Below are 16446 nucleotides of genomic sequence, written 5' to 3'. Positions count from 1 at the left end.
ACAGCTGAAATCATCTACTGAATCGAAAAATATAAAAAATTCAGCTTGTCCAATTTAAAAATTAACAGTTAAGGTCATCTCCAGCCGAGCGGACAGAATCACGGACCTTCAAAATTATTCGGAAAATTTAATAAGGTTGTCTTTTACGAATAATTTGGATTTCAAATTGTTATATGAAATAACAATAACTTACACCGTGCCCTACTTTCTGATGTCACCCGGTAGGCAATCATTATAGTAAATTCGAATCTATATGGATAAGCGCTTTGAAAATATCCAATTTAATGGAGTCTAAAATTGTTATTGGCCAAAATTTTCGAAAGCTTTCGGACATATATTATGGCCCACTGAACGTTTTATGTTCGAAGATTGCGACCTAATAAACTTAATAGTTTGAAAAATGTATATTTTACTGATGTAAGTTTCTCATTGAAATTCTTATTCATTCTCGATAATTTCCCATAGCGTGGCGTGTCATGTTCAGACTCTTCCAATGTTATTTAATCCCTAATTTACATCTCGGTACAACATGCAATATAAGTATTACAACTACACTGCGCGACTTAGATAGATAGACGTGCTGATATCGAGTGTACTTCGTAATAGAACATCCACTTCTTGTAGATTTCAATAAAACTTGCAAATAATTTTATGTATAATGAATCATCTCAATTGAGGCATTAAAATACCAATACCATTGATGAAGCTAAGCTAATAGTGCATTCTCAAGCAGCAAGAGAGGTAATAACGATTATTATCACTGATGGGAAAAGTGGTCACGCAGTTATGTGTTAAAAAAAATACTTGTTTGGATTTAATAACACGCCCAATTAAACCTTCCATAAGTGCCTTTGAGAGCTGCCAAATAAATCTACTAATGGGTCTTCTGGTGTTATGCAGACTATACATAATCCTATTAGATCAAGTTATGGTCTCAACGCGGTTAACTCGTTTATGCTCAGAAATAGTGGTTACTATAGCGAACAAGATCATTATCTAGATGAGTAATAGCTCATCGTTTTGTAAACTACCAGTAATTAACAAGATTAGATACCTATATTCATTGCAGTTGAATCAGTTTAGGTGAGGTTTAGTTGTTATTTTGAGATCTCATGTGAAGGTAGAAGCAGGCCCGGCCTTAGCAAGTCAGGCACCCTGGACGAAATTTTTAATCCAAACCCCAAGAAAAACCACGGACCGGGAAAGTCCGTCGCCCTTCCTGGTCTGTCGCCCTAGACTGCCGCCCAACCCCGCCCGCCATAAGGCCGGTACTTTTTTTTTTCACGAGAAAAATCTGCAAAAAGACCCTCCACCTGTTGTTCTGGAGGCCGAGTGGTGTGGGATTCCCCCGGGCGCCTTCCCACTACAAACCTCGGGATACCTGAGGACCCACCTTTTACAACCCGGAACTGCCCCTGAGGAATGTATCTTCAGTGTTAAGGAGGTGTTAAAATTCTGCTGTTTATAATTCTATAAATCTAAATTATCGTCGTCTTTCAAGGGACAAGGGTTTATTGCACCTCTATTATGTGGCCTGTTCCGCCTAATTCTTTTCTTTATTGTGTTATGGTGTTGTCCTACTGTCTTTGAGTAACGACAGGCTCCATTCGTTCCTTTTCTTTGATTATCATAAAAATGGCACTGCTGCAACGGTCCCACTTCGTTTTGCTTTTCCACATCTCGTTGATGAGGGATGTTGGAGTCGGATTGTTTACATATTCGTTTAGTGTGCGAGGCCGGTACTGGGTAGAACCAATTCACGGTCTGTCTTAATTATCTATATTCTCAAATTTTACATTATAAATTATATTATAATCACTAACATTTCTCGTTTTTTCCAAAGTCGTCCACCTGCACTGGCAGCAATCAATAAAAGACCTTATACTCTACCTTTTTGAATTATAGGCCATTAAGAACCATTAGATTTTATATAAGACAACAGAACTATGTAGTCATTTCGTATAATATAATAATAACTAAAAAAATAAAACGTATAAATTTTATTCATTTTGTTAGCTATTTAAACCGTGGAAATACAATGTAGCTTACGAGCAATCCATCATTCTTTGTGTCTTTTTTCTGTCATTATTACACAGGTGATGGTTTGAGAGTTTCAATTTATCATCTGATATAGCCAATAAGTAATTAGGTAAAATACGGTAAAATGAACCAAGAACTAGAGGAAATCTAGAGAATCGTTAAAAGCACAAAAATCTGTTTTTAAAGTAAAATTCTGAGCATCTTAATGTTTCACTTCTAAAGAGATTGATGTTCACCAAAAATTCTAATTGTTAATAAATGGAAAGTTCCCCAGGAAAACACATTTAATCAAGGAATGTCAGAAGAATACAGGACCGATTAAATCGTTTATACAAAACTGATGAATAATTTTCTCTAAAATAACTTCAATCTATTAGTCTCTCCATTCACCTTTTACTACTTGACTTTTCCTGAAACATTGGGCTAAATTCCCCAAATGGCAACGTCGCGCGTAACTAAGTGTAGCGGTTACGTGGTTGCCGTTGTTAAGAAATTTAACCTTTTTTGATAGCGTCTAAAACAAACTTAATGTTTCCGCTTCAGTGCCGGTTTAGGATGTAAATCAGTCGATTTTAGCGAACAAGAGCACTGTGTCCAAAGAGGGAAAATTACTGGGATGCACTGTTTTGTGCCGAAAGTTTGTAAATCTATTGTCCTGATATTGTTAATAAAAACCAAAATACTTTTTGCATACATTGTACTAAATTTCTACGTTTCAATGCAAATCAGTTTCGTTCCGTCATGCCGTACATGCCAGCATTCCTTCAAATACGATATGTGTATCACAGTACCGTTTTCCTTTGTATAGGTACCACATGAATAAAAACCACTTTTTAGCTTTAACAATGGGATATTATTTGTTCTGCGAAGGTAAGCTAGGTACCATTTTATTACTTACGGTACAGAACCACGTTAATTAGATGTATAAGATTTAGATCCGGGAGTTTCTCGCATTAAAATATATTTGAGTTCAATAGCGATCTCTGGTGTGGCATGCTAATGCACTCTGAAAGTGATGTTGATGGCCTAAAATTGATTGGGCAAAAAATTCCAAATATTTTTGATGGTGTTAGTGAGGAATATGATCATTAATCATTGGATTAAAAATCTTTGTTGTTTATTGGGCTAGACATGTAATTACGAACCTCTTTCGTAAAGAGATTTATAGGTATTCATGTAAAGACTTAAATTAAATTTCAAAATGAACTTCTATAGTCCTAGTTTTAGTGTGGTATAATACGGAAGATGACTGAGTCAACTGAGATGTTTTATGACCATAAAAGGAACTTCAGCGCTAATTGTGAAACACTGGGTGTCCCAAACAGGTTGTGCCAAATTTAATGAGGTTACAGGGGGCATTGTGATGAAGAATTTTTGCATAGAAACTCCTAGTGAAAAGTGAAACGTTGTAGCTCCAAAGCCATTTTTCTTCAATCGCCTTCGAAATTCAACTTAAGTGAATAGAATAAAAACGAGCAAAATAAGCGCTCTTTTGTCTCCTGATACAAGTTTATCAATTGAATTTCTAAAATCGATGTTGTTGAAAACTGATTTGAAATTGTAATTGCAGAAAGTTAAGTGTTTCACATTCGTTTGGTCCAATTAACATTACGGATCTATCAGGTAGCCAGCGCGAAATCCTGATTTAAGGCCGTTGGATTTTTTCCCCTGAGACTACATATAGTCTTTCCTGTACGAAACTCCTGTAGCTACCCAAGAGGAACTGTTACGGAAAGTGATGGCAGCCTGTCTTTTCGCGCAGTAAGATCTGCATACCTTTCCGCGGATGCACGATTCCATAATTCAAGGAACAAACGTATGTAATCAGACGGGGGTCGACATTTTGAGCCTTTGATTATAATTTTTTTTGTGTTTCCTTTAATAAAAATGCATTAATTATCAGTCTTTTGGTGTCAACGAGTTAATAATACATTTTTGACAAAAATTACTCTGAAGCCAAAACGGTTCTTTTTTGACTAAATGTTTCCATGCAAAAAACGTTCGCCGCAATGTCCCCTATAACCTTATTAAGTTTGGTACGGCCTTTTTGGAACGCCCGGTACACAAACTCACTCTAACGTACGGTTCGCCCACAAGGAGACACCCATTTAATTACAGCAAAGTTCAATTACTATGTGCAGACAGATATTATCTGCATTAATAAATTGGCGTTGCTAGTAAAAGAAGCTTTCCAGTGCAGGGCATGTTATTAGCGATCAACTATCGATGATAGGCTGATTGATGTGATAATGGCACGTTTTGTAACTACCACATCTTTCCAAGAGGATAAATCATTAGGTAAGTTCAGTGCATAGAAAGGAAGCATTATCACGTAGGTGCTGTGTGGCGTGGGCTGAATGTTCACGCCACTGGACATGAGAGAATTAAATAAGTACCCATTTGTGAAAAGTTGAAGAGGCCATTTGTCTATCTCCAATTTGCCTCCAAGTGGTAGAAAATGAACCGGCACGAGCGTTCCATATTCATTCAGGATTTATGAAGAGAGGAGAAATTTTTAATTTCTTATCGAATTATTTCGATAAAAAATAAATCTGATTTATTGCTATGTTGGACACGCTAGAAAAGACACACATACAATAAATAACAATTTTTTTTTCAATGATGAGAATGGGCAATTGGCATGCCGAAATCTCGTATTTCAACATTAAAAACAATGAAAATGAGCGGGTATATTGAGAGTGTGCAACGATTGCCAAATCACTTCTGGCACCCGAGACGAAAAAAAAAGGATAAGTAAATGGTAAATTATAATGGCAGTTGCAGATAATGTCTTGAAACGCGTCTTGCTTGAGATACACACCGCATCAGGTGGCATTCACAGAAAATTGCGTAAAGGCAAATGCCGAACGCCTCTTACGAGGCTCATTATAGATCTAACACGATTTAATGCATATTTTAGACGCAAATGGAATATTTTGAATTTTTCCCGTGGTCTAAACTAAGAACCGATAGGAGATTTAATTTATCGTTTTCATAGGAAGGTACTGAATATTGAAATCAGGAGAAGTTTATTTACTAATTTGATTTGCAAATGAATTTTTCTGAATCAAAAATTTAAATAAACTAAATTTACAATGAAAGCTATTTTCTATTTATACAGTTGCATTAACACCATTAATATAAATGAAACAGTTGTATTTTACATTTTTCTAAACAGAACATTAAAATAACACAATTATTTTCTTTTACTATCGAGCACCTTTGGTGCTCCAGTAGTCCATTTCTGATCGTTACTTCTTGCTTCCCAATATGCAACGCGAAAAGAGAATCTTCTGTCGGGTCTCGCATAAAGGAGTAACTCCACCCAAGGTTCAATTTCGCCAGACTTCATAGTTGAAGCTAAAGATGCGCTAACTTTTTTTTTGAACATTTAGACTAATTTGATTAATTATCTATTACAGAATATAATATTTCTGATTCATATCAATTTTGGATACCTCAATTGCAGGGACTCTTCAAAATTGGTTGTACGTTTTTCTACGTCTCCAAGTTTATACGAAGGTTAGTTAAGAACTTGCCTTTTTGTTGCTTTCCTGTCCTCCATTTTCTGATGTTTTTGATTTTACCATATTTTACATACATATTCTGTAAAAATTGGCAATTAACGTGATTACTTTGAAAACACTTATTTCGGAGTCTTCAGTACTAGCTATCTGCATCCATATAATCTTCATCTTCTTTTATTGTTCACTTAAGGTACCGTCTATAATCCCTCGGTATGTAATGGTTATAATGACTAGTACCTGTGTCAGCCTCATTGACTATTAATTTCAGTTCTGCTCCACAAATATCCATAGCTTTTCCAGCCTGTGATCAAACCCAATAGAAGATATTGACCTGAACTACTACCTTTCATTGGCTTAAAATGTTTTCAAAGATTTCCTCTTAAATGGCAGTCTCTATAAATATATTGGTATGATAATAATATCTACATGGTGCCTCTGTCCAATTAAAGAGAAACCTCCTGCGATTGGCCAGCTAGATGACCTGAATCATATCCATCGGATTTCTTTCCTGGTCGAAGTCATTAAGTACCTAAACTCCTAATCTTTTAATCCGCAATATTAATGTGCTAGACCTCACATTTTTGTCACAATTGTTCGAAACACTCGCTCGTCATTTATAATCATTATGTTAGCCTGGTACTGCGTTTTATCCGAATCCGAACAGAAATATTGTGTATTTAAAAAAGTATTTCTGTCTGATTAAATATTTGTGTTCGCCGATAAACGTTAGACAAACATTTTAATTCTTACGCACAACAAGTGGTCCAAATTATGTCTTCTGTTAAATCGGACACGTGAGCGTGTAAAATTTTATTTTGTTAGTTGTTAATTCGAAGCAAAAACAGAAAAAAATGGGCCTGTGGTGAAAGTGGAAGATCGTTAGTTTACAAATTAATAACTATTTAATATAACGCCGGGCAGTAAGGATTTTGTGACGACAAACAAAAAAAGATATGCCCCAGATTAGTCTCTTTTCCGGCATGTGAGAAGAAGAACAAGACAATTTTTATGAAAGTAAATTACGGTTAAACAAAAGAGGAACAATGAGGAGCACATTGTGAAGTATGTAAACATCGCTCCAGTAGCACAGCTTATTTTCCAGAACTTGTGGAGATTTTTGTTAATCGGGAATGACGGTAAATTAGTCTTCTTTTTTGGTCTGCAACTTATGAAAATAAAAGGTGAACCATTTATTGATTTCTTTTTGAAGTTACTATTAAAACTACATTGTTGAATATTTTTAAATAATTATTGTTTTGTTTAATAAAGTATACATTCCGATTATTTATTGAAAATGATTTCAGTTAAATGTCCGCTGTGACTAACTTGACATTCCTTATGAAATGTTTTTCATCTGGAGCTGATGACCATTTATTTATTTCTTTTAGACTGATTGTTGTTTTTATTATCGACAACATTATCTCACTTGACATATCGACATATGTCCGCTGTAAGAAATGGATCGTTTTGCGCATGAGCAACGTTTTGAATTATTAAAAATTTATTTTCAAAGTCAGTGCTGTATTATAGAAACTGTACGAAAGTTGGAAACAATTTTTGGTCGGAAGGAAGCCCCGTCAGCGCAAGAAAATTTGTGAAACTGGCATGTTTGTAGATAACAAAACCTATTCACGAGGGCGTCCAGCGTACATACACGCACAAAATAATCATCAATTTATTACTCAGTGTGGGCTTTAAATATGTTTGAAAATGACACCGATTTCAATCGCAAAATCATTTTTTCGGACGAAACTCATTTCCATCTTGGAGGCTACGTCTATAAGTAAAACTGTAGATTTTGGGGTTCCAAAAATTCACACGTACTCATAGAGAAGCTAATGCATGCTGAAAAAGTGATTGTTTAGTGTAAGAGTATCATTGATCCGTACTTTTTTCAATTTACGGTAAATGGAGTCGGCTACAGAGAGCTGATTTTTTTGTGGCCGCAATTAGCCAATTTGGACTTGATTAGGTTTGGTTTTAGCAATATGGAGCAATATGTCACACAAGCAGAGAAAGAATAAATTTTTTACATACCAAATTCAGCTGCCTTATTATCCGTCGTTTTGGGAACGGTAATTGGCCATCACGCAGTTGCGATTTGACCCCACTTGAATACTTTTTATAGAAATACGTTAAGGACCGTTGTCACACTAACAATCCTCAAACAATTAACGCACTTAAAGGTAACATTAATCGAGTTCTTTATGAAATAGAGCCGCAAACGATCGAAAATGTACTGCGAAATTGGGTGAAAAAAATGGGCTACAGTTAAGTCAACCGTGGCAGTCATTTAACTGAAGTCATTTTCCGTAAATAATGGGACGGTGTACTTTATTGAATAAAGTAACAATTATTTTAAAATATTCAACAACGTAGATTTAATACGAATTTCAAAAACAAACAAATAACTGGCCAACCCTTTACAAAGCACACGAGCTTAACATCTCATTAGCAGCATTGCCGTAAAACTTTACCTTATAGAAAGAGAGAGTTAATTCCCTCATTGGGTTCACACAACTTTACCCAAGAAGGTAAATTCATTCAGACCATACATATAAGGAATTTCTGTAACTACATGGTGGATATTATATGAAATCGTATCTTATAGTCAGATTAACGAATCATTATCTTTTTACTATCATCATTATGTGAGTATCCTAAGAAGAGTTAATGTTTGATATAATGTAAAGGACAATCAATTATTATAGCCAATAACACAATTTATTTTTTCTGGTTTACTCTGTACAGGGTGTCCCATATTCGACTCTCAATATGGGGATCTTGGAAACCATAGGAGATACAAAGTTGGTTAAATGGAGGCAAAGTTGTGTCTTTATGAGAAGAGTACTTTGACTTTTTAATTGTTTAAAAATTCCGATTACTTCCAGAGATATCTGGAAAAAACTAAAAATTGCTAGTTTCTTTTTTTTTCTGTCTTAAATTACAAAGAAATATGAAAATGGAAAACACTTTTTTAAAGCACTTTTTTCCGCGTTACAACATGAAAATAGTTTTTCGGAGATACGACGTTTCGGTTTTTCAATACCCTCATCAACTTTTTTTCTTCAAATGGGCCCTGACCATTTTTTTACGAATTCGACTAGTCATTAAGAATTTAAAAACAACCATGTGTCGCACTTGCCGATTTAAATATTCATTGTCAGGATTTTGAAAATATATTTTAAACATTTTGGTTGTTAATGCAGGTCTGGACTGCGGGGAGGCCAGTGACCGCACCACAGTTATCCATCCACTTATTTGGAAATATTCGGTTTAGCAATAATAATATAAATAAAATAGACAAGTAGCATCTGTGACACTAATCGCTACGTGTCTATGCCTGCCATGTGATCAATATCTGATATTTATTGAGCTATTCATTTTAACACAGGGGTTTTCAATTTCTACTTTGAAAGTGGCGTAAGTAGGATGCACCAAAGCAGAATGTGAAAATGTTGGAGGTATTGTTTCTCCTGATATGAATATTTTTAATGTAGACGTGGCAAATCAGTAAATGTAACACATGGTTGCTTTTCAATTATCAATGACTAGCTCAATTTATAAAAAAATGGTCAAGGCTCTATTTGAAAAAAAAAGTTGATGATAGTATTGAAAATTTGAAACGTTATATCTCCGAAAATTTATTTTCATGTTGTAGCGCGGGGAAATGTACTTTAAGAAAGTGATCTTCATTTTTACGTTTCTCTGTAATTTAAAGTAGAAAAAAAATTGTAATTTACGGTTTTTTCTAGATACCTCCGGAAATAATTGATTTTTTTTTAATTAAAAAGGCAAAACACTCTTCTCATAAAGATACAATTTTACCTTCCATTTAACAGACTCTGTATCTTCTACGGTTTTTGAGATCCCCATGTTGAAAATAGAATGTGGGACACCCTGTACATTTCGTCATTGATTTTTCAGCACTAATAGACACTTGTACCAACATATTTGGCAAGAGTATATCTTTAAACTCAGTTTGTAGATGAAATTTATCACGTAATTTTTGATTTGGGGATAAATCCCTGTTAAGTATCATTGCTGCATTAACTCCTTTTCATTATTTACCCTTCAATACAGGGTGGTCCAATTGTTATGGGCTACTATTGCTATCTTCTAAATTGTAAACGTTACAAGTTCAGTTAAATGAGGCAAAACTTATCTTTGGTGACAAATTAAGATTTTGAGGCACTGTTGCCGAAATTTGTTCTCTTTCGGAAGTATTGAGAAAATACGAAATTTTATCGAAAACATGTTTCGTTTTCTTATACTTTTAGGTTTGTCTTTTGGAAACTATAATTTTTATTTTGCTCTAAACTAAAATTCTAATGTAAAACAAAATAAATTAGGTACCTCTGTTGAAATAAGAAATTAAATTAATGATCCAGGTCATTGTTGAATTGAATCCAGGTCCGTATTTAAAAAATTGAAGTTAGTGGTGATGTCTCAAAAACTAAAAGTGTTATTTTTTCGAATTTAACATTAGTGTGTAGAGTTTTAAAAATGAATAAAATATTGTAAGAAAAACATTTTTCGAAAACCCTTAGTTTTCGGTTTATTTACAAAAACCGTTTTCGACAAAATTTCGTTTTTTCCCAATATTTCCAAAACCAAACAAATTTTGGCAACAGTGCCTCGAAATCTTAACTTGTTATCAAATTTGACAACTTTTATCTAATTTAATCAAACTTGTAACGTTTACGGTTTAGAAAATAACGCTAGTGGCCCATAGCAATTGGACCACCCTATAGAATTTTATTTCAGTTACTCTAATAATATACTACACGGCCCAATACACGTATTAGGAATACATGTTCTAAATATCTTCTTTTCGGAGAGAGAAAATTCCAAAGGAGCAAATAAAAAACTTTAAATGGAATAGGAAGAAAACAGTTAAACACAAAATTTATTGTTCAAGGAATCCGACTTCTACAGACATATTAATGATCCCTTTATTTCTCTCTCTCAACTCTTGCTAAGTGTTGATACCTGACACATCAATCTACTCCCCTGTCTCTCCACAACATCGTTCGTCTAGGTATCTTTAAATTTACACCACCGCTGATCAGATAACCACAGGATTTGTAACCAGCTGTTACAAGTGACCTTAGAGACTTAATCTGAGATTTAGAACACATTTCTATTTATGTTAATTACAACAATTTTGCTTCAGTTGTGTCCGATAAAGCCCACCGCATAATGTTGAATCAGCTGAATCACTTATCTGAAGTGAAGTAACTTTCAGGTTAATTAATTTACATTGGTTGCATTAGTGAAATGGGAGCAGTTCGAGACATTTTTAAATTCTATTTTATATCTCTATATGAAGAACTCTAGCATCCTCCAATGAAGAGAAATAAATTTGAGAGCTTGTAATGAGCAAGACAAGTGGTCCTATCAAAGAAAGTGTGCCATGGCTCAATAAGAGTGATATTACTACTGTAAACACCATTGTTAGCAAATTTCTTTTAGGAGTTTTTAAGAAATTGCACTTCCATGATGGGCTATTGCGTGATGAAGCATTTCGTTATTTGTAATGGAGCTTTCGTTACAGTTTCGGATGTGTGACGAATGCAACGCTAAGAAGTTTAATTGGTGCTTCGATTTCCTATTAATCAAGCGATCCCCGTTATATTGAAATTAGCGCTTTGTTGGAATTTTTGTTAATCTGCATAAGTTTGTCTCAGTGTAAACAACTAGGCCTGGTAATGACTTGCGTGCAAAATTCGATATCGACTTCTTGCCTCAAAGGAAAAATAACAGAGTGTCCCATTTAAAGCTGTGATTGAAGATTACTCAAAAACAGTACGTCTTATGAGAAGAAATTTCAAATAAAATTTGTCCAGTAAAGAGGGGGACATGTCATGAAGATAGTGACTTTTAGCCAAAACGTCATTTTACGGTCATTTCGAGGGCGACTTTTTTTTCAAATGACAACTCCGTATTTTTTTTACAGATCCTTGTAGACCTTCAAAAAATGAACATCTTTTATTTGAATAATTTTCTTATTTGACATTTTGCTGCAGAGCATTTTTGTCCAATTTTTGAGATAGTCGAAATTATTGCATTTTTTTCTAGAAAAGTTTCGCAATGCATATTCTGTTCAAAACTCATAATAATCCTTCTATCTAATAAAAAAAAATATTTCTATGGAAAAAAAAAATTTTTCTTAAATTTCCTCTTGTTAAAGTCTATGTTATAACAAGGTCTACAGGAAATCGATATTCTTTTTTCGACAATCAATCAAATTGTTTTGTAAGATGACTACACTCTGCATGAAAAATTAGAAATTTATGAAGAGGCTGGAAGAAATGTTAGTTGAGCAGTAGAACTTTATGCTGAAAGATTTCCAGATGAAAGAGTCCCCTGTTGGGGGATTTTCAACAATGTCATTAAAATTTTCAAAGAAATGAAAACGTTGGAAGCAAAAAAGCGCAATCACTCCCGAAATGCAACACATGACGGCAATCAAATAGCAGTTTTTACAGTTGTTGCCTTCGATCCTCATGTAAATTGTCGTCAAATTGCCGCTGACTCAGAAATATCAAAGACAAATGTCCAAAGAATTTTCAAGGTGAATAAATACCATCCTTACTACATTTTTTTACATCAGGAACTCCATGGAACTGATTTTGAAAACCGAGTCAATTTTTGTAATTAGGCAAGGCAGCAATTAAATCAAAATTCAAATTTCTTCTCCAGCGTTTTGTTTTCGAACAAATCCACACTCACAAATCATGGTGCAGTGAATCGTCATAATCTGCATTTTTGGAATGCTGTAAACCCATACTGGCTTAAAGAAGTTGAACATCAAAGACCATGGTCAATGAATGTATAAAGCGGTATTATTGGGGAATACTTAATTGGACCTTTCTTCATTGAAAGAAACTTGAATGGAGAAATGTACCGCAATTTCTTGCGTAATAATCTTCTGGAATTGTTAGAAAACGTTCTACTTGCGATTAGACGGGTGATGTAATATCATCAAGACGTTGGGCCGTTCAACCTATTTTTTTAGAATGTCTTGTGAGGTTCTAAGTGAAATGTATCCAGATCGATGGATTGGACGGGGTGGTCCAATGAACTGGCCTCCTAGGTCGCCTAATCTGACCTCACCAGATTTTTTTCTCTGGGATTTTTTAAAGGACAAAGTTTATGCAAAAGTACCAACAACTGCAGTGACATGAAAAAGAGAATTGAAAATGAGTGTCAATTGACAAACGGGGAAATGTTGCGTGGAGTAAACAATTCTTTTCGAATAAGAGTTGAGTCGTGTTTGGAGCAGGAAGGATATTCTTTTGAACATTTGCTTTCATAAGTTTCTCAAATTAAGACTTTAAATTAATTTGCCAAATTTAATACAAATTAATTAAATACAAGAATTTTTATGAGTTTTAAACAGAATATGCATTGCAAAACTTTTCTAAAAAAAAACTACAATAATTTCGATTATCTCAAAAATTGGACAAAAATGCTCTGCAGCAAAATGTCAAATAAGAAAATTATTCAAATAAAAGATGTTCATTTTTTGAAGGTCTACAAGGATCTGTAAAAAAAATACGGAGTTGTCATTTGAAAAAAAAGTCGCCCTCGAAATGACCGTAAAATGACATTTTGTCTAAAAGTCACTATCTTCATGACATGTCTCCTTCTTTACCGGACAACTTTTATTTGAAACTTCTTTTCATACAACGTACTGTTTTTGAGTAATCTTCAATCACAGCTTTAAATCGGATACCCTGTAATATTTGAAAAATATCGTCATTAATATAGATCCCTTATAATTTCTTCTTCAAAAAATTATTTTTTTTAATAAGGAACGACGGACCAACAGCACGCTCATACTCATGTATGAATTTGGTGAGAGATTTTTTTATACACAGATCCTGATTTTCTCCCTTTCTTCGTTAAGTTTAGCTATACTTGATTGAAAATCCGTGAACAATTTGATGAAAAAGAATTGGTTGTTGGCGGCGTTCTTTGATCTTTATTTGATCAACTAATGGGTAAAATATGACACATAAAAAATGGTCGTTAGTTCAGGTTATTTGCATATTTCTCTCATGCAAACACATTGTTTAATTTGATGAATATTTACTTCAATTACTCCTAAAACGTGTAAATTCTATTCAAGTGTAAGTAGTGCCAATCAAGACACGTTTGTTAATATTTATGGACACGATTGAGTATAATCCAAGACGAATATGGAATATAAGTACACCCCTTTATGGAAATAATAACTGAACCTGTGTAACTATTTTCTCAATTTAAGCAACAAAATTGGAAATTAAGTATACAGTGTGAGCCATATAAAGTCCACATCATGTAGGAAATTCTTTTACTTATGAATTAGGGTAAATTTTAACTTTCAGGTTGTGCTTCAGAAATAACGAGAAACGACATATAAATATAAAAGCAAATGACTGTCTGTAACTGTCAAATTGCAATTTTTTTTCAAAAACATTCAAAATCTACCGTTATTTCTCAAAATTTTTGAAAAATTACGAAGGAAAAAATTTCTCGATTTCTTATTTTCTACCCTTATGCCAATTTTCAACTTTCTCAGACGATTTTCATTTTAAAAAAATGCTATGTTTGCATTTCCAAAGTATTCAAATCGATCTGCAACCTTGTAAGAATAATTACAGTATATCAAAGTAATTGCCTAAATGAGTATTCATTAGTTAAAATTGTAATAAATTCGTCTTTTTAAAGAAAATGTAAAATTTATTAAAGATGCTACGTATGTCTTGATACAAGTTGCTGCAACTTGAAAGTTCATCTAGTTTATAAAGAAAATGTTCAGGTTACCTTATTTCGGCATTTTTATAAAGTTTACTGACACAGAATTAGATATAAACAAATATCAGCGCAAAAAGGCTACATTATGTTTTATGTGGCTATTGTATATTCTTTTTCAAACAGATATCATTTATAGGCCAAAGCGAACTTTAAAACTTATAAGAGAACCACGAAAACCTTTGAACGAAAGTTACTAAGGAAATTAATTCATTAAATTATGTTTCTGTACGTCTTCCATCATGTTCAATACAAAATGTTGTCCTTGTAAAAACCTCTTTCATTGAATTATTGATGGCTTGAGGACTTATGTGTAAAATACCTTCTTGAATAATTCTCTCAAGATGATCGACATCGCAAAAGGGTCTTTGTTTATAAACGTTTTGTTTTAGAAACCCCTACAAAAAAGACCAGTGGGGTCAAATCAAATGGCCTAGGTGGCCAGTGGTATTTCATATTGCGTCCAATTATTTTGCCCCAGAATATTTTTACAAGACGTTCTTTAACGCATCTTGAATTATAAATAGGTGCTCCGTCGCACTGGTACCACAAAGTGTTTCTTACGACCAGAGCATATTATCGATAACTTCGATTCGATCTATATTTAAGAACTTTAAGAAGTTCTCGGATTTCAAGTTCTGTCAAAAAAAGTAAGGACCGATGATTTGATTATTCAACATACCGCATCACACGTTTGTCTTAAACGAATATTGATCGCGACATTCAATTATAAAATTTGGATTTTGTTGGCCTCACCATCTACAGTTTTGTAAGCCCACCACTTTATTAGATGTGAAGGAAGCATCATCTGTTCATAATATTTGATAAGGAAACTCAGAACTTTCTTCTCTTTTACCTTCAAACCAAGAAGCAAAATCCAGCCTCATGTCGAAATCATGTTGTTTCAAGGTGTTTATAAATTTTAGCTTGTATGGATGGAATTTATTTTCATGTAAAATGTGTCTTACACTCTCACACTTAACACTTGTTCTTTTGGAAATGTCTCGAACATTTGTTGCCTTAATGTCGACATCCAGACATACTGTGTTCTGCTTCTTGAGTGTATTCTGATCGCTTATGAGGTCTTTTGAAATTATTATCTACTGAAGCAGTTAACTTAAACATAGCTATTATCTTAGTGACCGTTAATTGCTGAATACTTCTTTCTGGATGACAAGCATTAAAGAAAGCAGTTATTCCTCGGTGAGGTGTATTTTCTCTACAGATGAACACAATTTTGACTTTTTCTTGAAGAGATAGCATATTGCTTATGATAATTTGACAGTTTATAACTTGATAATTTCTTAACATGAAAAAATGATTTCCCCAGTAATTTTCGTTCAAATGTATTCATGGCTCTCTTATAAGCTTTGAAGTTCGCTTTGGCCTATAAATGATATCTGTTCGGAAAAGGATACACAATCGCCATATAAAACATACTGTAGCATTTTTACGCTGATATTTGTTGATATCTAATTCTGTGTCAATAAACTTTATAAAAATACCGGAATAAGGTAACCTGAACATTTTCTATATAACCTAGATCAACTATCAAGTTGCATCAAGGCATACGTAACGTTTTTAATTAATTTTACATTTTCTTTAAAAAGATGAATTTATAACAACTTTAACTAATGAATACTCATTTAAGCAATTACTTTGATATACTGTAATTATTCTTACAGGGATACAGATCGATTTGAATACTTCGGAAATGCAAAAATACAATTTTTAAAAAATTAAAGTCGTCTGAGAAAGTTGAAAATTGGCATAAGGATACAATAATGAGAAATTGAGAAACTTTTTCCTTTGCAATTTTTCAAAAATTTTGAGAAACAATGGTAGATTTTGAATGTTTTTGAAAAAAAAATTGCAATTTGACGGTTATAGACAGTCATTTGTTTTTGTATTTATATGCTATTCCTCATTATTTCTGAAGCACAACCTGAAAGTCAAAATTTACCATAATTCAAAAATAAAAGAATTTCCCATACGATGCGAACTTTATGGGTCACACTGTATTTATTAATAATTTCGAGGTTGTTATAGTGATCTTAATGGTGAAAAATATATGGAA

At 33.5% G+C, this 16446-nt stretch overlaps 2 protein-coding genes across 2 annotated transcripts in view; both read right to left on the bottom strand.

The window, feature by feature from the left end:
- The window catches only part of LOC136419371 (EF-hand domain-containing protein 1-like), a 164668-nt gene that overhangs the window by 125287 nt on the left and 22935 nt on the right, over positions 1-16446 (bottom strand). The window lies entirely within an intron of this gene.
- LOC136419305 (zinc finger protein 679-like) overlaps positions 1-16446 on the bottom strand; it is a 43245-nt gene that overhangs the window by 25867 nt on the left and 932 nt on the right. The window lies entirely within an intron of this gene.

Source organism: Euwallacea similis, chromosome 2, assembly GCF_039881205.1.
Source record: "Euwallacea similis isolate ESF13 chromosome 2, ESF131.1, whole genome shotgun sequence".
Lineage (NCBI taxonomy): Eukaryota > Metazoa > Arthropoda > Insecta > Coleoptera > Curculionidae > Euwallacea > Euwallacea similis.
The sequence above is the reverse complement of the archived record's forward strand: the minus strand, read 5'-3'. Positions and strand labels throughout refer to the sequence as shown.